At 36.5% G+C, this 23,094-nt stretch overlaps 1 long non-coding RNA gene across 2 annotated transcripts in view; it reads right to left on the minus strand.

The window, feature by feature from the left end:
* The window catches only part of LOC143693981 (uncharacterized), a 219,823-nt gene that overhangs the window by 123,671 nt on the left and 73,058 nt on the right, over positions 1 to 23,094 (minus strand). For both annotated transcript variants that reach the window (XR_013182143.1, XR_013182144.1), the window contains one exon: positions 11,681 to 11,778. This is a non-coding gene — a long non-coding RNA (uncharacterized LOC143693981). The remainder of the gene's footprint in view (positions 1 to 11,680; positions 11,779 to 23,094) is intronic.

The following is a 23,094-nucleotide window of genomic DNA, read 5'->3' on the forward strand; positions in this document are numbered from 1 at the left end:
CAGTCTTGAACTCACAGATTTCTGAAAGACAGAAGGAAAATCACTACTGACACTGGAGTAGGTTGGCACCTCTGTATGTGAAAATCTGTGATTTCTTCCCACTCAAAAAGCATGCTCAGTTAAAGTAATTTCTGTATATTCATGCTGATATTTACAATGATGCTAAAAGATTTTAGGACAGCAATGCTGTCAGCAAGACAGTGCAGCATTTTCAAGTTCCTTCCCTGAGTGTGAGAAGAAGTATTTAGTCTTTCCAATAAGTGTAAATGTGAAGGGAAAACTGCAGCCTGAATGAGATGATTAAAAGACAGTATGAGCTCACAGCCAATAGCACTGGCAGAACAGGTGTTCATCTTTGTTTAAAAATACAAAACAATGGGAACATACAATGGGGCTGCAAGAGATGACCGTGGAATTAGAAAACAATAGCAGGAGCTTGGCCACAAGACATGGATTAAGTCCTACACCAAAAAGATGGAATGCTATTCCAAAAAGAAGTCCTAAACTCTGTCACATACTAGGTCTCCATGCAACTTTTAAGAAAGCCTTTTCCCAAGTAGCACATGCACTTTGCTATTGCTTGGTAATACCTCTCTGGTCTTTTACTCTGAATGAATGGGGTTTTTTAATTTACTGAGATCCTTCACATAGCTCTTGGCACACAAGGCTGAAGGCTTTCCTCACTCAAGTTCATGACAGATGTTTGTCTTTCTGTAATCCCTTCTACAGCAGAAATCACCCTATTTCTCTGACCATTTTATTATTTTTCTTCTGTACAGTTTGAATGACTCTTCAACAGCCCCTGTACAGTTTGATTAACCCTGCAAGAGGTCCTTTAGGAGTCACAGATTTTAACAGCTAATTTTAAGTGAGATCTAATCTACCACAAGTACCAAGAAGCCACAAACCACAGAGAAAACATTCATTTGTAGCATCTGGCTAGGACCTTTGTTGATGGCTGAAGTATATCATTATAATTTTCTCTAAAAAATCAGCTGACAGGTGCTTCAGAAGTTCTCTATTTGCATACCTGCAGGTACACTCAGAGATACACCTGTTTCATTAAGTGAATAACTACTGTTTGCTACTTCAGAATATTGTTATTTTCTTTCTTCTCACTCCCTGTCCTTTTCATATTTAATTACTTATCTTTGTTCTTTTTCTTCTTACCTCACCCCATTGTATTTTCATTTTTCTTTCCTTTTCCCTTTTTCTAAGCCTCACATACCTTGTGCTAATTTTGCTTGCCCTTGGTGATTTTGCAATGTTACACTTTAGTATCTAGAATATCAGTGGAAGAAAAGATTCCAATTTTTTGATAAACAGATCAGTAAGAGATAAAAGATTTAATGATTAGCTAGGAAAAAACAGATTAAGGGGACATCCCAATAAAAGCATTATAATTTTCCAATTATCTTTTCTGTGCTAAAAAATGCTGTCTAGAATGTGTAAGGAAGGTACTTCCTTTGTGTTTCATTCAAAATTCATTTTGAATACATCAGGGTGCCCTGCCTTTTCAGTTACACATATTTCATTTGGTATCAGTTCCCCACTTTACGGAAAACTGGGTTAGGGAAGCTCTACATGTAGATTCTGCTGTCAGCATAGGGCATTGCAAATGGTAGAGCAATAAGCACTGGAATTATAGAAAACACGACTATGTTTCTACACATGAGGAATCCATCAACCAAAGATAGCTTCTACTTCTTACAAGACTACAAACAATGTCTAGTGGGTTAACCTTGACTGGCTGCCAGATGCCCACTGATCCATTCCTCTTCCCTGGCAAAACAAAGAGGTGAAATAAGATGGAAATGGTCATGGCTTAATAAGGACAGGAAAGTGCTATGTGCAAAACAAACTCTAGCTGGAGAAGATTGATTTAATTTACTGTCAATTAAAAATAGACTAGAATGGTGAGAAAAAGACCAAACTAAATATGCCTTGCCCTCACACCCCCTTCCCAGGCTCACATTCCTTCCTTCACCCCTCTCTCTTCAGCTTTCTCTCCACTCTAAGTGGTACTGTGGGATATGGAGTGGGGGGTTGTGGTCAGTCCATAACAACATTCCATCCCTGCTTCTCCTTCCTCCCCACACTGTTCTCCAGCTACAATATGGGATCCTTCCCACAGGATACAGCTCTTCCCAACCTGCCTCAGTGTGGCTCCTTCCTATGGACTGAAGTTGCTCCTAAAGTACTCCAGCATGGGTTTGTGCACACAGCACAGTCCTTCAGGAACAGATTGCTCCAGTGTGGCTTCTCCACAGTCCATAATTCCTTCCAGCAAACCTGCTCCATGCGGGCTCCACCTGGGCTGCAGCTTCCTTTATGACATAAGCACTTCCTCCAGCCTGGGATCCTCCATGGGCTGCAGTTTACAGCACATCTGCTCCACCCGTGTGTCCCACGGGCTGCAGGGGCTTAACCTGCATCACCATGTTCTGCTCTTTGGGATGCAAGGGGATCTCTGCTCTGACCCCTGTCAATACCTACTCCCCTTCCTACACTGACCTTGGTGGCTGCGGGATTGTTTCAACATTTTTTTTCTCATGTCTCAGTCCTCTTTTTCACAGCTGCTGTGCAGCATTTTTAACTCTTTCAAAAGTACATTTATACAGAGACATCACAAGCGTGACTGTTCTGATCAGTTTTGACCAGTGGTGGGTCCATTTTGGAGCAAAAACTGACTCTGAGCAACACAGGGACAGCCAGGGGCTGTTCTCACAGAAAACACCTTTAAACAGCCCAAATCCTCATCCCACTGTGTACCAAAATGTGCTTTGCCCTGTTTATAACCTAGACTCTTTCTGAAATTCACTTGGAATGTCTAATTGTTTTCTCACCTGTTGCATCTACAGATACATTTAGAAATGAAAAAACAGTAGCAAACAAAACTTGGACTTGGATAATTTTAGCAAGGCAAGGGAGCAAAATGCCTTTTGCAGGATAAACAATGAGCTAAGTTTTTCCTGTAACTAAAAAACAGGTAAAGTAAATTGTTAAAGAACTGACAGGTCCTGACAAGTATGAATCTTGCTAATATGAAAACTGGAATACAAACAAGATTGTAGGACTTCTTAATGTTAAACTGTTCTCATTTGATATTGAGAATCTATCATCGATATAAAAGTAGTAAGTAGGCATTTTTCTTCAAGTAATTTATGTACTAAAAATTATCCTTCATTTCAAAACTAGCTGGTTATGGAACTGATCAAAAAGTGAATTAATGGAATTACAGATAAAAATATGTTTGATGCCTATAATCAAGAAAACCGAGAAAACCGAGCAGAAATGTTCATCTAATTGTAATTCTCAGCTGTATCCCTGTGTCTGCTCAGAAAGTCATCCTCAGCAAACTAAGCTGGATGTCACACATTTTCATATGAATATATAACAGTATTACAATAGCCAAACCCAGATTTTAATATTGACTAAGAGTGAGAAGCTGGGGAGAAAAAATAACAAACCAACCCAAGGGAATGAAGCATACAGGGAATAGTTTCCCACAGTGTGGAGGAATGGCTACGTGACAGGGGCCACATTCTGGACCAAGAATCGGGAGGATGCAGCTAATCTGGGTCCCTGCACCTGCAAAACCCTGTGTCCTTGAGCATAGCTGTGGTACAATAACAAGTAGTGAGAGAGACATGAGAAAAGAAAGATGTAACCCCTAAGGTATGAGGAAGAGCTGATATTGTAGTATAGCCAATAGATTGCTTAGCTTGCAGAATATGTATGAGCTTATTACTTGTTGTGCCTAAAAGTCTGATGCTCTCTTCAATAAATGAAGTTTGGTAAACACTCATATTGAGCATCCAAGTTTCCCTCACCGTGACACCACAGTGTGCTGCAGTTTTATACCTGCTTTGCTTTCAGCTGGATTTACAGTGAAAAGAGTTGAAAACAGCCTCCTTCTGTCTAGAAACCATTTTTCTCTTCTTTTAATTCCCCTAGCACTCTAAACAAGAACAGTGTCTCACCTTCAAATAATCACTCTGAGTCTAACCATCTCCAACACAGCACAAGGATGTGTTTTGCCATGGAAGTGGCAGCACAGGAACCAGTTTTCAAAGGTGATAAAATGAAGTGGGCAACAAAAGAATAAAAGTCACAGTTTACGACAAAGACAGAACCCAGGTTACCTGACAAGGAACAAAATGTAGCTCCTATGAAAATTCAATGACAAGGTATTGAGACAAATACCATAGGGGACAAAGCAAGGCAAATTACATTGTGTGTATTTCAAAGGTTTTAATTTATGAAGCTCACAAAGTAGGCAAGAAGAATACATTTCTTGTACTTGTCATGACGGAAGTTGGTCCTGAGGCAGGATTAACATTGCAAACTGATATCAAATACACACAAGAAATCATGAATATTTATGATAATGTATTTCATAAACACATAGAGCCAATAACTGCAATCCTAGATAACCTGGTGCTGTTAAATCTAATCCTTACTTGGATGTTACAAAGAAACTGATGCAGCACTTCTATGTAAAATACCAAATGACATATTCAAATAAGCTGTAAGAGCTATTGTATCCAATACAGAAAGTAAATTAAATAACTGTCACTCATTACAAAAGATTTGCTAATGTTTCAGCACCAGACTTCTGTGTCCTCTCAGGGAAAAACAGGAATTACCTTGAAGGGTGGAGGAAAGCACTAATTCAGTCTAAAACTTTGAGCAATAAACAGAAAATAAAGCACCAGACAGTCATGTCACCAAATAACCACAAAACAGGTAAATAAATCAATAAGAAATGCTGGCTAGAAAAGATAAAATAACGATAGAACATCTGAACAATGTAAAGCTTTAGAGGCTGTCAGGATTTGTGAAGGAAACATGTAAAAATTAAAAATTAGCTCTAAAGGAAGAGTTAAATTTAGAAAGGGAAGGATTGTAGGTGACCAGTAAGGAGATAGGTGAAAACCCAGACCTTTAGAGCAACCATGTCCAGAATCATGCGTTCTGGAGAGACTGCCACATACTCAAGACTTTGGGAAACCTAACTGAGAAGGAGAAATAAGTAAACATGCAAAGCACGCAGAGTTTTCCACGTCCCACCAGAACAAAACCAGCACCAAAGCAACCAAGAACCCTGACTCTGCCAGTGCTTCACTCCCTCCCCCAGCAGGGCAAGCCCAGAACAGAGGCAGCAGGAGAAAACAAAAACTGTTCATTAAGCAGGGGGAAGAATCAATGCAACCACAGTGCTATTATATTATTATATTATTATTATATTAACTCCCTAGAACAGAGGAAATGGACTAGAATAACAACAACAAAAACATCTACTACAATATACAAGTGCTTATAATTCCAGGATTTCAGTTTTAAATTCTTCAATAGTACAATGCTACTACAGTACCAACATTCTCTGTCAGAACTTGGGGAGGCAACAAAGGCCTACAATGAAAAAAATAATCTATAGTTTTCTTGGGACAGCATGACATGTTGTGGCATCTCAGCTGTTATGTTGATTTCTACAGCTCCACCCTATGTTTACTTTGTATTTTGTTCTGCATGAACACCACCCAAAAAATATTTGCAGCAAAATTTCCCTGCCTCTTAAGTCATTAAACTTTTGAAGTGTTTAAACATACCAGGAAGGCATAAATCATTACTCCTCCAAATCACTGCATTTAAGCACTTTTAACATAAAGCATGAAGTATTGTTCAAATAATGGATGTATGTTAGATGACTTTATCTGCAATTGTTGACCAACTGCACTGAGCCCACAGAGTGAATTTCCACCAAAAACAAAACAAGACTTGCTTTCTGCTGCCATGGTGATTAATGATTAATTTTTTTATAGAATCTTAGGATGGTTTCCAAACAAACTTCCCAGAGTAACCGGTACTTTGATTTTCTAAACCTCTTGGCTATATCTCATGGCAGGAAATTTTCTATAGTATGTTTCACACATTCAGTGTCTATCTTATATGTACATATAGCCAAATGGTTTCCACCTGAACAGTAAATGAACATGACACAGTTATTTTGAATTAGGATATGCTACAAAAAAAAAAAGAAAAAAAACTAAGCTAAAGTAACAAGCCAAAGTTTCAGTAAGTAACATGTAAGAATATGCACACTAACATACCTTTGATTAAGTAACTTCAGTACATTTAGCTGCCGTTCTCAACAGAGTCAAACAAAACCTTGAGGTTTTCAGCAATTTAATCTATTCCAAAGACTGCATAAGTGTAATGTGGCAGTTGCTATAGTAACCACATTTTTCCTTGGAACTCAGAGTAGATACAAGTGTAAGCGATTTCTCCATCGCACTAAGTTACTGCTGTACTATGATTCTAAGCAGCAGCTCTAACCCAGAAACTATCCCACTTGCTAGTAATTTAAATTACATTTAACATTTTCTAAAATATCCTTTTCTGACTGCTTAATTCCACCCTATACTCCTCTGACTTTGCCCCCTTTCATAAATCCTCTAGATGACAATTCAGAAAAATAAAAAAAATTGAACAATTGGAAAAAATAGTAAATAGATCAATTTATAATTTATTAATTATGTTTAAATTATAATTTCCATGTATAATATATAGAAATCTTTCAACACTTATTCTTAAAATTTTTGCTTAGAGCATTCTTTGAAATATATCTCGGTGGCAATGAATCCAAATGAACTGGAATTTTTGTTTAAAAAGTCATTACTTATTGATGGTTCCTGTGAAGCATTTTTCTTTTGTGCCACATTTTCACTTCATTCCTTCACAATCAAAACACTCCAGCCTTGAAACCATGTTGGTAATTTACACGTCTGTAAATGCATTAGAGATTCTGCTGGTTTGACTCCTGGCTTTCTGGTGTAAAAGGTGGAAGTATCATTCTACTTGCACTTAGTTGCCAAAGACTAAACCTGCTAAATATGCTAGAGGTGAAAACATACAGTAGAACAGGAATATTTTCGTTAACCAATACATCACCATATTAATGGGCAAAAATGTAGTGGACTGTGCACTAAAAACTGTGTTGTAATAAAAAGAACAATCTGAACTCATGTCAGGGATTTCAGGGGTGCTGAGCATCTGCAGTTCCAAGTGAAAAGAATGGGAATTGACATCAGTAGAATTATACCAGCTTCCAGCACCTGTGAATTTGGCCTCAAGGTGACCTAATACGCCCTTTCCATCTTTCATTTCTGTTTGATAGCTACAGCACAAACAAAATATTTTCTCCACTTTAAAATTAAACTAACCTAATAAGCTATGTAGAGCAGAGCATTCAATGCATTGAGGCAATCTCCTATGTAAGAATTTTTTTTAAATATCATTTTCTCGATTTTCAGCTATTCAAATTCTATTTAAAATTCCCATAAAATCCTCCCAAGCAAGCAAGAACATTTAAAACTCAGATAGTGAACAATCATTTCAGAGTCCACTGCTTGTATTTGATCTGTGGGCGAGTTAATACAGATCTTCAACTACAATTTTTGGTCCCTGTATTTCCAATTATAAATTAATAATATCTCTTCTGCAAAGGGTCTTTTCATTTTAAGTTTGTCATATGTACTGGCTTGGAACACTAGACTTGTAGTAGCAGGTAAAAGTAGCTAAAACTAAAAATCTAAGTACCATTCTCTACCGGGACTCAATGCAATTGTTTGATGCAGCTTGGGAGGGTTGGTAACAAATTCTCAATGTCCCAAGGAGTTTCATGGGCTTCATTTGGAAAAGCTGGCCATGACTTCAAAGATATTAAATGGACGTTTCATGTCAGCTGTGATTGCTTGCTACAAAGCACTGCCTCTGACATAAGCAATGCCTTCCTTTATATAATAATAATAATACAAATGATAATGTCATGAGCTATCATGGAGTGGGAAAAATTATCTTCATGTTCTTCACATTCTCAGATTGTCCTTATCCCTGGAAGATCTCTTACAGAAGAGAAATGGACATTTTACCACTGCTGCTTAAACCAAACCAGTCCCCAGAAAATAATTCAAGTAGAAAAAACAAAAATGTAATTATTGCCTTTAAAAGTCTCTCATTTTCAATTTTACCCATAGCAAAACTGATGGTGTTGGAAATGTTGAAAATAATGATCTACTTCACAGATTTATGACAAGGAATAATTAATTAATGTTTATACAGTATTTCAGAGGTAGCAAATAATGTTGGTAGGATACATGCATAAATACAGAGCCAGAACAAAGCCTCTGAAAGTTTTCCTACTTTTGGAAAATGAGGGTGTACTGATCATGCACAGTGTGACAAAACACTGTTAGTCCACAATGAATGATGGATAAGATAGATGTCTTTTTTTACTATGAAGACTGGTTGTGCATCCTTCCTAGCTACCAATCTGAATTAAATTGCATTTTGTAATCTATTCATATGTGCAGTGAAAAGGGGAGCTATTTCTTATGGTTCTCAACTATGGCAAACCACCTGTCTATTTTTTTTTTCTATTTGAATTACTAGATAACAGCTTCTAACTGCACCAGACCTTTTGACAATTTCCTTTAAGTAAATTTGCTAATTCTTATCTAATCCAAATAGCAATAATTGTTCACCATACCTGTCTTATCATACTTAAAGTATGGGGCCACTATTGTCAAACAGCATTTTGACTTCATGTAGACAGGACTGTTTCTTGGTACAGAATTTCCATTCAGGAAGCTGCCTGTTTCCATTACTCACAGTTAAAGCTCAGATTCCATTTTGCTAGTGAGTCTCTCATTTAGGGCTTTTCCCCCCTCTTCCTCTAGCTTCTTTCTCCTACTCCCAGTGTACATGTATCTATTGAAGATTAAGAACCAACATAAGAGTAAAAACACATTGTTTTGTTTCTTGCGAAGAACTCGGAGATACTGACAGATGAGTTAAACTTGAGTTGTCAGAACATTTCTTTTCAGCTTGAACCCAGGTCAGTTTTCCCCTTAACTTGAAATAGTATTTCTATAACTCAGGCCATTGTGGTAAATCCTAAGGAAATCACCAAGCAAGTACAAGCAACATCCTAACACAGCTTAAGTGCTTGTAATTGGATTTCTTCTGTGTCCTAAATTAAATAGAAGTGTAAAGATTTATAGCATTACCCTGTGACAACAGTCAGTAAATTAGATGTTCCATTACCCATTAAGCTCTAAAGATTTTATTTATATTGCTTTGTTTTTTAGAATTGTATGATGATCTCAAACAGTAAATAAGTATTATGTCACCATAATGGATTCCATGTAAATCCATGTAAATTGCAACTCTATCTTTTATACAGCTTTACCCTGTGTGCCCAGTTTTAGTCAAATAAATATTCTTACTAAAACAAGTAGGTTATTCTTCCTGCTAAACTTGAAGATGGATTAAAAATTCAGATACCTTGAATGTGAATCTTTTTGTCACATTATGCTAATATTTTCTGAAGTCTTCAGGGCCCACTGTTAAATTTTTAGGCTCCCACATGAACTTAGGGAATTTAGGGCTTTATTACATTTCAAAATTTATCCAGGCATATAGATCAGATTCATATGACTTCAGTAGAAAGATTTTTGGTTCTGTCTTTTTTTACAATTTATAGAAACGCCAGTTCAATTTCTAAATATTTAAAAGCAACTGTGATAGAGATTTAGAGCTCCAACTTGGAAATCAAGAAGTTGTCAAATGGATAATTTTTTAGCAGAAAGAAAAAGAAGAAGAACAAATGAAAAGGAAGGCAGGACTGATAAGTATATACATAATGACCACATTGGCATTGGCACTTCTCTGCACTGATAGGATAGTTTCACCAAGCTATTTGTCGTGCTATTTGTCCTCTACTGCATTTTTCTCAGTTTGCAAGCATAGGCAATGTAGAATTAGTAAAAATGGATTTGTTTCAGAGTCCAGTGCAAATCAAAGATTAAATGCCATTACATTTTCTCACTCCTTTGTCAGAATGAATACAATGTGTTATTGACTCAACACAGAAGCTGCTGTATTCTGCTGTACATGTTACAGGGAAGTCACAAAGTGTTACCACCAGCCTGGGAGTGTAACACTCAAAGTCCTTAGCTTATTTTCATAACCTTTTCAGCTTTTTATGAATGGAGAGTGCTGGTTTTATGGAGGGCTTTTTGAGGTTTCTTCTCTTTCTAAATAGTAGTGTGAGCATTGAGGGATTTTAATTTCTGTTTTGCTTTAGAAAACCACATATATTACATGATCATCTCCAAGTAAATAAAACAAGAGGACTATGGGTATGATGATGCTTTTACAGAAGTTCTATTTTAGTTAGAGTGATATCATTAGTCAATTTGAATGCATAAGTATTAATTGCCTCACAACTTAATTTTATGAGGTCAAGCTGATTTGTAGGAGATCCCTATACACACAGAACAACAAAGGAATCATTTTGGTTTTTTAGAGGGTTAAGTGGTTTCAGTCAACACCATACACAATACCATTTGGAATGATCTACTACTTCCTGATCATTAAGAGTCCAAAATTACATATAACTTCTTTACACCACAACTTCAATATCAGGGTTTAAGCCATCTTACAGACACTGCAGAGCATTTTGAATAGCAAGTCTTATTCTGATGTAAATGCATCTGTTTTAAATATCTCATGGCATTTACTTCAGTACACTTCATCCCAGCATGACCTGTTGGATGATATCAGAATCTATGCTTAACATAAAAGTAGGTTTTGATTTAATTTCTCTGCCTTTTTCCCCCCAGCACTGCCACAGAATGATAATCAGCATCGACAGCAGAGAATTTTTTAAAATATATGATTTTTCAAACTGACATAAAATTTACTTTGAGATTGCTGTTTACAGACTATATTGCCTAAACCCTATCATTGTGGTAGCTTGTTAAATCTCCCTGGTCATGTTTCTTGCCTTTCATTATCATTGGTTTTTTGGTTTCTTATTCCAATATCACATTTTGGTTTTCATTCAGCAGGATTCTGATTTCACTCCATCACCTGCTAACAGCTAAAACAATGTTTTACTGATTGAAAAAAAAAGTAAAAGACAAAAAGGCAACAAGGAGGGAAAGGAAAGGGCATTGACTGCTGATCTCCCTAAATTCCTCTACAAGGCCTTTCTGGTTTGGATGTGTGAGAAAATCACAAAGTTACCATCCTTCTTGCAAGACATGAGCATACCCACTCAATCAAATTCGGCATGAATACACATTAGCACTACTTTGATTTCTGAAGACAATGGCCTGATAAAATCATACAATTGTAGTTGCATGATTTAGGTGATATTATGCAAAAACAAGGCATCATGCAGCAGTTGAGGGAAAAGCAATTACAAATCTAAATGCACCATCACACAATAACAGTGCAGAGCAATGTTTACTTAATTAGTGAAACACTCGGTGGCATTAGAAAACACTGCATTGTTTGGTTTCCTAACTGCCAAGGCTGTGACTACCAAGCATCTTTGCTGTGTATTTCTGGGAACAGCGAAAGAAGGCTACCTAACACAGCCTGATACTAACACTACTGATATACCAGTCAATAATCCCAAACTTCCTTCTGTATGTGAGAGAAATACTAGCAAAAGTTCCACCGTTACACCTATACAACTTTTGCTGATAAATATTTAAACTTCATCGTAAGATTTCATATACATACCAATGCAAACTACTGCTCAAGGGTCCTGCAAATGAATTGGCAGTATGAACAGAGAAGAAAGATTTCAAAGAGAAATTCATACCTGGCTGTGGTTTTCAAACCTGCCAAAATGCAGAAGGCAAGAGGCAGATACAGAGGATTAAATCCAGGCCCATTTTGAAGAATTATTTTATCATGAAACTGCAGAGAAAAGAAAAAAAGAGAAAAAATACTAACAAGGATGAATCAGAGATAAAGAATACAGGAATATTTCTCTTTCAACTTTAATCCTACAAACTGCATACAAACATACAAAGCTTTGCAGTCAGACATAAGATTAAATTTCCCATATAATTGCATTCCAGACTATGTTTTTCTTTTCTCTCAGGTATTCCTCCCCTAATTAGGCCTAGGAAGATGACTAAACATATTTTTATTTCTATTACCACTGACTACATGTTGTTAACCACAGATCTTGTCAGATCCATCCAACAAAAAATGTGTAGCTTACTTAACAGTTGTTTTTATTTTCTAAGTATGTGGTGCAACTTAGTGTTCTGGAAAATTTCCATGTTCATTCACTTTATAAAAGATAAATTTAGATGTAATGTACAAATTCTCATTGATGGGCAATTAGTCTTAAAGCCATTTTCCTATGCTACAAATCAGCACAGGAATAAACAATCTGCATGTGTCACTTAAGAATTGTTAAAAACATTAAAAGCCATGAGAAATCACTGTGATTGAAATATATTTTAAACTTTTTTCTTTTCCAATGTGGTTCTTGGGGAAATGCAATGTTTCTTTGTGGAGAGATGTGCAATAATGTAGCTCTAACACTAACTGGGATTTAACTCTTTGAAACAAAAAATTCTCTTTGGCATTCCAATTTCAGAATTGTGGCTGTCAAATCTAAGCTGCTGAGCTGCTGTCTCAGACAAAAACAACATGGAAATGAGGAAATAAAGCAATTTTCCAACCAAAAATTCAGGTTCTATTTCATTTAACACCATCTCCTCATGTACTTAGCATTACCAGTTGATATCATGAGCAGCAGAGATTCAGGCATATCTGTATCCTGTGTAAAAATTATGGAAATTCTGGACAAACAGATCAAAACACTCAGAAATCAAGTTATATGCAAACAGACTTTTGAAATTCTAAATAAAAAATATTCAGTCATTAGGATAGGGTTCTGAAGCATCTCATAATGCTTAGAACAGGACAGAACACTTACAGAATTTATAATATGTTTGGTTTCTCATTAAATCATTGAAGTTAGAAGATACTTCTCTGTATTAACTCGGAATGTTTGTTGCAAATGCTACAAATACACTGATTTCTTTATTTTTGTATGTCCACAAAAAACAGTCACATTATTCCCATGGATTCCATCCACAACCACACACAACAGCAGCCAGTCACTGCTAAGGGCACTGCATGTCTCTTCCAAGGTGCACATCTGTAGAACTCAGTTCAGGGCATTGCACAAAGACCTGGCCAGCACAGACAGAGAGCACAATGCTGCCGTGTTTATAACTGCACTGAATCTTACACTGTGTGCTGAGAAGCACTCAATAACCTTGAGAGTGCCATGCTCACACAGATACGTTGTTTTCACAGTCCTTGACAGGATGCTCAAGCCCAACTGCAGCTCTGTGCTATGCCATGCAAACATAGTCAGGAAGGAAACTTCACAAACCAATGGCATTGTTCATTTTGGACAGTTATTTTCATTACAGTGCACGGCCAGACTTCACCTCCGTTGGCAGAGGTTAATCCTCTATATCACTCTACTTTCTACTAAAATCAAATGATATTACATGATTTCTCTGGATGGCATGTTGAGGAGCTTTGGCAATCAGCACCTTTCTCTAATAACTTCCTTAAATTTCAAAATTATGCCTATTTGATGTAGAGTAAATAGGACTCTCTTCATGTGTAAAATAATCCCCCAAGTATTATAGCTCTTCTCAAACACTTAATTATCACTTTAAAACCCTCTTAAAGAGTCAGGTGAATTCTGAAGTGTTCTGTTTGCAGAAATTTATTCATTTTGACTATTTTCTGAATTATTTAAACAGTCCTTAACCTACACAACTGCGGTATCTTACTTTTATAAATGTAGTTTAGCTCATAAACCTTTTCATCACAATTTCAAAAAAACACCTATGCAGTGCCCTTCAGTGCATGTTTACCAGTCTCTTTAGCTTCCTTCCAAAGTTATTTAACTATTGCTCAGATATATGCCCACGTATGACCAAGGAGGTGTCAAACTTTTCTCTTCTCCCTAATTTTTACAAGAATGTGCAGCAGAGTAGAGGATAGTTTGGGTTAATTTCCCAATTTATGAAAAATAATAAATTTGACCTCACATTCATTAACACTTGTGATCATCCTGCAAGTACAGCCCCTCATGCCTATTTGTCAGTGCTGTTCAAGTGTGAGCAAACATCCACAGAGGTGCTCACCTTCAAGATTTCACAAGAGCCAGGTCTTATTGCCACTGCTCATCCATTTCTTAGAGTACCTAGAAAACTGTGTCACACAAATGCTGGCTTATGTTGAATATTCTTTACTAGAATATACTATGATATTCATAATATTGTAAGCAGAAGTATGAACCTAGAACTGTTTCATACTATTTATTGCTGCATATTTTGTGAGTGAACATAAAGATAAATAGACTCATTTTCCAAACTGAATGCATCTGATGAAAGATCTATGGTGAAATGCCAATACAGACAAATTGCAGGCTGACAAGCAACATATTCACTTCATTTTCTTTCTTTGTGGCTTCTAGGCATTATATGAATACAACATCACCAGTTAAGAGAGCAAAATCCACTGATGGCAGACTGTGACAACATAAGGCAGTAAAACATTTCAGCACCTGCTCTTTTTCTGTATGGCTGCTAAGGGTGCTGTGCTAGGCTCTATCTCTCCCTTGCCCAGCAAAGTGAGTCAACAAGGTGACTTCAGTGTAGGACAAAGGGAACTTACTTTGGATGCCATCTCCTCTGATATCTAAAAAACAGCTCACAAAGTCCCAGCTGAGCAATTGCATTGGTTTTCTGTTTGATTTGGAATCTGCCAATCTTCTTACCAGAAACAGTTAAGAATATGGGACAAACAAAAGAAATTCTGATTTATCAGTAAGGCTGGGGACAGTACAGGTACTCCCAGCCCCAGTCACAGCTAGGTATTCCCTCTTGGATTCCCAGTCACTCTTCCTACACCCAGAGAGCTCCTGATTCTTCACAGGTATTGACACACTAAAGAGAATTTTGTGTGATTTTCATTTTCATTCTCCAGATCTGAAAGTTGAAAGAAAAATCTGAACTCTGCAGAGTTTTCACTGATCTGATGAAAGCCATTGTCACATCAAGCTGACCTGGGCTTTAGAGTCTCACAGAAAGAGTATAAAGGTGTAGCAAACAGGGTCCCTTGGAAAGATATGCTGCCAGTAGGAAAAGCATGTCAGATAGAGGATGCACTGTCAATGGATAATTTCAGCTGGCTGAGGCTGTCCCAAGGAAACAGTGTGAACATTTCAGTACAGCAGTGAGTCAGGGAGTAAGACTGCTGTGCTGATTCTAATGGCCTACAGACAAAATGGTGTTCTAGCTGATTTACAGTACTTAGAGAAAAAAGCTTACATGTCTGAATGTCTTTAAGGTTTTCCAAACAGTTTTTGATCTCAAGAGAATCATGAAAAAAGGAAAGTTGCTTCCCTAGTCTGACAAGAGATTGGAGTGCAAAAAATATTTTAAGCTGAAGAGTCAGCTCCATAATTTACAGGAAAAAAAAATCAATTTTAACTATATTTAGTTTCTGTTTACAAGAAGAAATATTTGCTTTGCTTTACTAAATTATATTTGTGTGAGCCAAACATCATTACATGGCTTTGAATAACTCAGAAAACTATTTCCATAGCACTGAATGAATTAAGGAAATAATATCATCAGGATATTAAATACTTTTTTTCCTCTATTGATATAGCTTTTTTATTCTGTCCTTGCTGAACTTTTTGGTCATTCTTTATTCAGGTCATGTCAAATAAGAGAACAGAATGGACTAGTGAGTAGAAGCACTCTAACAAGCAAGATAAGATGCTCCATCACTTTGTGATTAAATATTCAAACACACTGCCCACTGGTATCAGCTTAGTCATGACTGATTTAAATGATACACTCAAAAATGTGTTTTAATCTTCCATATAATAAGTTTTAAAAAATTAAAAGTGAAATCACAGTTTAAAGAAAAAGCTACCAGACACTTCAGTCATCATTTACTTGACTGTATGTTTTCTGCTGTTAAAGTGGCTGGTTTCATTAAGGAACTGAATACAGCTGCAGGTGTAATGCAGATTATGATCTAGAGTCAATAATTTGTGAGCTATTGAATGTCTTGGTGGATATTGACATCAGTACACTTTACATTAAACAAACTAATGTTCTTCCCAATTATTTTTTGCCTGTGAAGAGTCTTAGAATGGTTTGGGTTGGAAAGGATCTTAAAAGTCATGTAGCTCCAACTCCCCTGCTATAAGCAGGGACATCTTCCACTAGACCAGGGTGCTCAAGGCCTCATCCAACCTGGCCCCAGGGACAGGGCATCCACAGCTTGTCTGGGCAACCTGTTCCAGTGCTTCACCACTCTCACAGGGAAGATTTTTTCCTTTATATCTAATCTAAACCTGCCTTCTTTCAGTCTAAAGCCATCACCCCTTGTCCTGTTACTACATCCCCTTCTAAAAAGGGGGCTTTCTTATAGGCCCCCTTTAGGTAGTAGGAGGTTGTCAACACCTTGCCAACAAAACTGAAAAGAGCAGTTAACCTGTTCTCTACCACTTCAAGCATCTTTCTTTAAAGCTTAAGTGAGAATATTCAGAATTAACAATAATGATTCAAAATACTATACCTAACTTAGAATACTTTCTTCCACTTTATTGTATTTCTGCAATATATACTCAGAGTTACGTCTTTATCACAGGTTTAATCAATGACAATAGAAAAATGTGAGCTTAAAGAATTACAGCACATAGACAAAATAACTACATATGGAACTGATTTTTCAAACAGCCTTTTTTCTCTATGAAATATTTCCATTTTAATGAGAATTTTTGATTCCTGTTCAATAATCCATTCTTTTTCTCCCCAACTATAGTGAAAGCAGAGAGAAGTTAACTGTGAAATTCACTGTGATGTTGGGAGAAAATTGATAGACCTTGCTTGACAATTTATCAATGAGTATGTTAATTTCTCCAACCTCATTTATGTTTTGTTATTTAGGTAGATTCTCTGGATAATTTTTTAAAGCATTCATTTATGGGGACAACAATTAGAATTTACCTGCCTGCATTACACCACTGGTACATACAGATTCTTCCTTTCTTGATGAAAATTAGGATTCATCTTCAAGAATCAGTCAAATAAAAAAAAAATTATTAACATTTATTCAAGCATGGAACTGTCAGACAGAAATTTGCGAGTTATGAGTTAATCACATGACTTTCATCTGCTCATTAATTTATTAAAATTTCATAATAAGGACAAAAAATCTTCTTAATATAAGACCCACAAAGCTCAACACTGTCTTCCTCAGAAAGTAAGTCACAATAATTTATTTTGTACTTGATTTTCCAAATACAAAAGAAGAACTACATCACAACTAGGAATAGCCATTTCACAAGTCAATAAAACCAAGGGCATGAAAACTAAGGGAATGCTACAGGTTTACAGAGCTTTTCAGTGCTACCTTTGCCAGCTAGTCTCAGGTAGGACTGACTGAAAGCTGTTTACCCAGAGCCATCACACCTATGAACATGAATTCAACTGGGAGTCTCTTGCAATTGTCTTTCCGGTACTTAGAAGTACTGCAATGTAGATGGTATCCACACTGGTAATGGATGCAAACAGAGAAATCAAGGGCTGAATAGGTGGAGTTTTACCTGATTCCTGAAGATGATATCCACATATCCAAGTTAAAACAGGCTGAGTAAAAAGGTTGGTCTTCTGATTTCTTCAAGCAGCCTGCACACATTAACACTGTTTCATGTTTAAATTACAAAACCTGTTTCTATAATTTTCCATAATCTTCTATAATCAGAAAGTTTTTTCATCCTTCCAATTAGAAGAGATTTTTTAAAAAAAATATTCTATCCCAGATCATTACAGTCACAGTAATATTACTACCTAAAATAGATTAAAACATTGTCAGAAAGTATATGAAGTTATTTGCCTAGGCAATACCAAGTTTGTTAGGTGAAAGGGACTCCATTTTCCAAATCTTAGACACTGAATTTACTTAAAGCATGACTAGAAAAGCGCAGCTCTAAACCTCATATAACTTTGTGGATTTCACTTATATTTTCTTTCTGAAGGATAGTGACAGGTAAACAACTTGTGAAAGGCATAAAGATAACAACACAAATTCTCCAAGTGTGCCTTTCTGAAAAATCCATTGCAGATTTGACACAAGGGGTTTACTTTCTTATTTTATCTGAATGTCTGTTTTCTTTGTGTACTAAATGCTCAACTATACTTTAAAACTGTGTTTTCAATTATGTGATTATGCATTTGTGTAGCCCCATTGAGCTTCATAGGATTACTCAAGCAGAGCAAAATTTGCAGAATTACCACTCCGGTTTGTCGATAAGAGTTTTTTCAGTTAAAAAAACAGACTTTGTTTCACAGTTAGTTCATTCATTCATTCATGTAGTTGCAAGTATTTAAGTTTTTTAATTACAGTACATTATACAATAGAAAAGATAATTTTTCCCTAGAAACAGTGTTTATCTCTATTCTTTAATTTTACAAGGATAGAAATGTCACTGTCTCTACTATAAGAATGGCCCTTCTGAATTGGTTTCCATGAAAGTAATCATTGAACATTACTCTGAATCATAAATTGAAGTAAATCATGCATTAGAATAAGCCCCAAAGTTTCTCTGAACATAACATAGAAACACATAATGATTTTGCAATTTCTGCAGATACAAAAACAATTTCACTTTCAGGAAATGCATTTTCCTTCTCATGGCGAAAACATACATTTTCATTTTTTAAAAAAGGCATCTTTTGTGAACAGTTTAATTTTTCTTTTTTAATTTTTGCCATTATTTAAACAGAGTTTCCCACAGAAGTCAGTCTAAAAATGATCTGACAAATTACTACATAATTTATAGTATTTTCTAGTTTAGAGATGTAACACAAATACACACAACAAAGAAAAAGTGGCTATACGATAAATACTACCAATAAGAATAAGCTAAAGCAAAAGGCAAATGCTAGAATACATTCATTCTCTCAAACTAATTTTGGAAGCTAGGTAAATCATTAACTACGTAATTTTGTCCCAGTCGTGTTTCAAGCTGAAGTCATATCCTACATTTTGTTCATGCAACTAGGATAATTTGATCTTGAAGCAGAAGCATGAGAATTTCTTTGAACTAAGTTCTGTCCCAAGACATAAGCAAGAATGTTTTTGTGTCCCCCTGCTTTCTTTTTGATCTGCTACTTGCAGGTTTATATATCTATGCTCCAGCATGAACTCCAACAAAATTGACTGTTCTGGTATTGATAAATCTGCTACAAATAGTTCATTAAGCTTCAAATCACACTTAAACCCATAAGGGGAGCATATATTAAAAGTGGGAAGAACTTTCCTTTAATTTGAAACACACTGGACTAAAACTCAGATTTGTGTTTGTTCCTGACTCTGACAGGCATCTTTTGAGTAATTTAATCTTTCTGAGACTGAGATCTCCAAGTGTAATACATCTATTTATAATTCTTATCTGGAAGGTAAAGTTCTTTACCTCCAGGCTTGCTCCTTACTTTCTGTATGTACAAAAATTTTATACCACATTCTTGTCCGGTCTTTCCAGATACTACCATAAGAAAAAAAGTATTTTTGTTCTCAGAAAAAACATATAAAAAATCTTGTTTTATTTACCTTTCATATGACCTGATATTTTAGGCACTGGATAAAATGTTTTCTTCTCCGAAGTTAATGGTTAAGCTGCTCTTGCCATCAACAGAACGCATGATTTCACTGATCATGTTTGCAAAAGATCAATTAACTGGATTTTTCATGTTTTTCTCTTCTCATCTTAATTTGCCTGCAGTTGCTGTAGCACTGCTATTTCTGCATCAAGAGAGTTTGGACTTGCTCCTGCTTGCACTCAGCCAAGTCTCTGAAGTGGCCCAGTGGGAACAAAACAAATCCATTGTCAAATTCAAGCTAGGAAACTAATGCTGAATCGTTATTAAGAGCTACATGCAGACACATCAGCAGGAAAAAAACAACTCCATTTTCAGACTGATTTAAAGAACAGTTCCTATCAAGGCTACCCTAATGACTGACAATTCGCTTTATCAGTTAAAACTAAAGTAGGAATCATTATACCTGAGCATGATCATTAAGTGACAGTGATCGTCAGATTGAGACAATGTCATCTTATCTGGATATGCCTCTAAAGTGATTAGGGCCTCACTGGACTGTATAATCCAGATTTTAGGTCCCTGTACTGGCACTCAACCAAACATTTTATTTTCAGGAAACCAGCCTGGCAATCAAGCACCCAGTTTACAATTTTCAGGTGCAAATCCATTCATGTGAAGTACACAGAGAACACTTCAACTATACAAAAGCCTTTACTTAAACATTTCTGAAGACCAATGTGTTCTAAACACCTTTGTAGAGGCTTTTAATGGGGAAACTGCACAGAACACCATTGTCAATTGTCTTAGGTTGCAAGATGTGGCTGGGGATGTGTATGCTATTCCCATCTGTTAGGGAATAGGAGGGCAGTTAATTCTGTTAATTCTTCTGTTAATTGAGCCACCTGTTAAAGCCAGGTGGGACAGTTTTCTTTATCTCTTCCACCACCCATCCTCCCTCCGGGAAATATCTTCTGTTAATGGGCCACTGAGTGTCACTGCATGGCTGATAAAATTACACCATCCCATTGTGAGATGACCACCCAGGGGGAGCAGCCAAGCATTCCTACCTGGATGTAACTGAGATTTGGAACACCAGACTGCCTTTTCCCACTAAATTCCCAGAGGAGAAGCTTTCTTCTCCACTGGATTCCCAGAGGAAAACCAGGCCCATCTACACCACCACTGGATCTGCAGAGGAAACTTCTACAGGATCACTGCTTCAACAGAACCACTCCAGGAAGACTGCAGCCACCATTTAATGGCACTGCTACCAACACCCTGACCAACAAACAGGGTGTCAGGTCATAATCTGACTCTGTCAGTGTTGTTTAGTATTACTGCATTTTCTTATTTTTATTTTTTCCTAATAAAGAACTGTTTTTTCCTTTATTTTTCCTAATAAAGAACTGTTATTCCTACTCCCATATTTTGCCTAAGAGCCCCTTAATTTCAAAATTATAAAAATTCAGAGAGAGAGGATATTTTTCATTTCATTAATATTTTTCATTTCAAGGGGGGCTCCTGCCTTCTTTAGCAGATACCTGTCTTCTCAAACCAAGACATCAATGCACAGGCCATCAGAATCTCATCACAACATTTCAAAGAAACAATTTTCCATAAAAGATAAATGAAGTCAATGTTTACTTCACAATTGTGTCTTGAATTCTAGTTTTTCATGGCAGGTGTTAACTTCATGTTGTCCCTATGACTGACTTTCAAATTAGAAGCTGTAACTCTTTCACTCATATGTAATTAAATAAGCTGTTTATGGGACTTGTTAGTGAATGCTGCTCTCAACACCATCCACTATATGGAAGACTAAATATTTTTAACACAGCCTGAATGTTAATGGTACCTCTATGAGTCTTACATGTGTTGGTGAAAAGTTAAAGGTAGATCTCACAGCATGGAGAAATCAAATCAATTTCAGAAAGATGCCAGTGTTTGACATTAAAACAAAACACATCATTGAAAGAACTTGGACTGTCCCCAAATTCTCTTTACCCACACCAGTACACTGTGGTGGAATATATCAGAATATATCTGCTGAGGAGCATGAAACTTCAAGCCTACAGGAAAAGCACCAGTACAGATTATTTTTCACAGTTTCCAACTGATTGGAGTCCCCATTAGCAAAGGTCAAGCTTAATTTGCCACAGCTGCATTCAGAAGGCCTGTGGTCCATCATAGTTCAGGGAAGACAAAAAAAACCCTGCTTTACTCACTCAGTAGGAAATCATTCCATTAGATGCATACAAAATATGTACTCAAGGGCATGAGGTTTTATTTCATAGCTACTAAATGTTAAGAGCATGTAATAAATGTTATACCTAGGTCATGAAAAGACAAAGATATTTCAAAAGTAAAACTGGTATTTTTAAGCTTATATGACAGAGGAAAGTCTAGCAAAACTTAACAATAGGTATTACCACTGCAGCTGTCATATCAGGGTTTTGAATTTTTTAATATCCATTTCAAGTATTTCAGAGCTTTTTTAAAAAATCCCAGTTACATAACTAGCTTTAAAAATTACTCAAGTTAGCATTTTGTCTATAAGGCACAATTGGAAGTTTAAAATAATGTTGCCTATTCTTTACACAATTGAAAAGCTGTGCCAATATTATCTTTCTTGCAGCAGCAGCTGCCTGCAAATGCTTTTAGAAGTGATTTGGGTCTCTCTGTCATGTCCTAATGGAATGAGGCAGAGGCTTTAATAGTGTGTGTTCAGTGTATACAGTTCCTGGGTGATCCTACCAAAGCAGATTAATTCCTAGTAGCTGAGTGTGCAATTACAGCATCATCATATCTTCATGGATTTTTTTTTCCCCAAGCATCTTGCCCTGGAAACCCTATTGCCAGGAAGTTCCACAGGCTGTAACTCTCACTGCTGTAAAATGTCTGACAAACTGGGCATGAGAAGCCCAGGGTGTGGGCACAAGGAACCACCCAAGCTCTGCTACAGCAGCAGAATGAAGAGAAGGTTCAGAGTGCTGCTCTGAGGAATAACACACTGCACTTACAGGCACTATCAGCATAAAGCAATCTAAGCAGTTCTTATTTCTGATAGGTATTGCCACTAATTAATAGACTTTGGTCCACTTATTCCTTGCAAGTGGGAAACAACAAGGTAGACAAAACGACACTGAAAAGTAACTGAGGTTTTAACGTGTAGTTACTTGCAGAGCATAAGTATATCTGTCTAGGATTTGACAGAAATTGTTCCAAATTCTACCAAGTATATGTGTTTTATTCACAGACAGTCCTTTTTGTTATCTAAAAATAACATTTCTACAAAATAAAATCTATTGTCCAAAGAAAGTTAAGACAAGTAGAAAAATTCTTGTCACTCCACACTGGCAGAATGAGAGCAAAGTGAAAACTGGGACAGGGGAATAAATCACATAGTCATTATTTTAAATAAATGCTGATCTAGTTAAAGAAGCTATTGAAGGTAATTAGGAGTGGGACTGGATGTCTCCTGTATGTGTGGTCATCCCATTAGCACCTGCAGAATTTTCCTTCAGAAAGTGTTCCTGAATGGATTCTTAATGTCAGGGGAATAACAACA

The sequence above is a fragment of the Agelaius phoeniceus genome, chromosome 4, assembly GCF_051311805.1.
Source record: "Agelaius phoeniceus isolate bAgePho1 chromosome 4, bAgePho1.hap1, whole genome shotgun sequence".
NCBI classification, from domain to species: Eukaryota; Metazoa; Chordata; class Aves; order Passeriformes; family Icteridae; genus Agelaius; species Agelaius phoeniceus.